Genomic DNA, 1,256 nt, shown 5'->3' with positions numbered 1-1,256 from the left:
TGGTGCTAAAACATTAAAAACGCTTTTCTTGGATTATGTGGTAAGTTTTCAGTCGTGCGGTAGCGTTCTCGCTTTCCACGCCCGGGTTCCCGAGTTCGATTCCCGGCGGGGTCAGGGATTTTCTCTGCCTCGTGATGACTGGGTGTTGTGTGATGTCCTTAGGTTAGTTAGGTTTAAGTAGTTCTAAGTTCTAGGGGACTGATGACCATAGATGTTAAGTCCCATAGTGCTCAGAGCCATTTGAGCCATTTTTGGTAAGTTTTCACTGTTCATCTTTTCCACTACTTCGCGCATATTTTCCGCGTTTGACTTACGAAATTCAAAACCTAACATCAAAACTTGATATGACAGGAATATGCATTTCACCTCTGTTAAAAAAAAGACATAGCATGTAGTAAGAGAAATTACACCCGAAATGCACCGTCTACTTAATAAAACATGAAAAGTTGTAACTGAAGGCGTTTTTTGATTAGTACTGCTAGGAAAACGCTCATTCAAGTATTACGAAATTCTGCCTCCTAAGTTATGTGCTGCGACAAAATCTTCTTGAAATGATAAATGGACACCCTAGCTGCAAACAGGCGTTGGTATACTTCATTAGAAGTGCGCCTGCACATGTTGAAAATGTGTTCCCCGGCCGGGACTCGAACCCGGGATCTCCTGCTTACATGGCAGACGCTCTATCCATCTGAGCCACCGAGGGCACAGAGGATAGTGCGCCAGCAGGGACGTATCCCTTGCACGCTCCCCGTGAGACCCACATTCCCAACATCCACACCACTACATTCGTAGTGCGCCTGATAGATGTTTGCCCATCATACTCATTACTCGTGGCAGATTAATCTATCAAATCCCGTACGAGTTCGGGCATAGCGTGTGCGTTCGCACAAGAAATCTGCCACGAGTAATGAGTATGGCGCACTACGACTGTAGTGGTGTAGACATATTGGGAATGTGGGTCTCACAGGGAGCGTGCAAGGGGTAAGTCCCTGCAGGCGCACTATCCTCTGTGCCCTCGGTGTCTTCAACATGTCCCCAATGAAGTATATCAACGCCTGTTTGGAGCTAGGGTGTCCATTTAATTATCATTTCATTTCTAGCAAAGCTGCATGGTCATCAACGGTAACTGTTCTTTCGGAAACAGATACTACCGTCATATATAGTTAAACTCTCCTTGGTTTATCAACCGAGTGGTGGTGCCGTCTTCTCGCAACGTTTCAATGAGTTTCATACCCATAAGCTACGGCAGAAGATGA

The 1,256-nt window shown here is 45.6% G+C and overlaps 1 non-coding gene across 1 annotated transcript; it reads right to left on the bottom strand.

The window, feature by feature from the left end:
- Positions 1 to 629: 629 nt before the first annotated feature.
- Positions 630 to 703, bottom strand: Trnat-ugu (transfer RNA threonine (anticodon UGU)). Its single transcript has one exon. It is a non-coding gene; the product is annotated as a tRNA-Thr (tRNA).
- Between the last annotated feature and the right edge of the window lie 553 nt (positions 704 to 1,256).

The sequence above is a fragment of the Schistocerca cancellata genome, chromosome 3 (assembly GCF_023864275.1).
Source record: "Schistocerca cancellata isolate TAMUIC-IGC-003103 chromosome 3, iqSchCanc2.1, whole genome shotgun sequence".
In the NCBI taxonomy this organism is placed as follows: domain Eukaryota; kingdom Metazoa; phylum Arthropoda; class Insecta; order Orthoptera; family Acrididae; genus Schistocerca; species Schistocerca cancellata.
The sequence above is the reverse complement of the archived record's forward strand: the minus strand, read 5'-3'. Positions and strand labels throughout refer to the sequence as shown.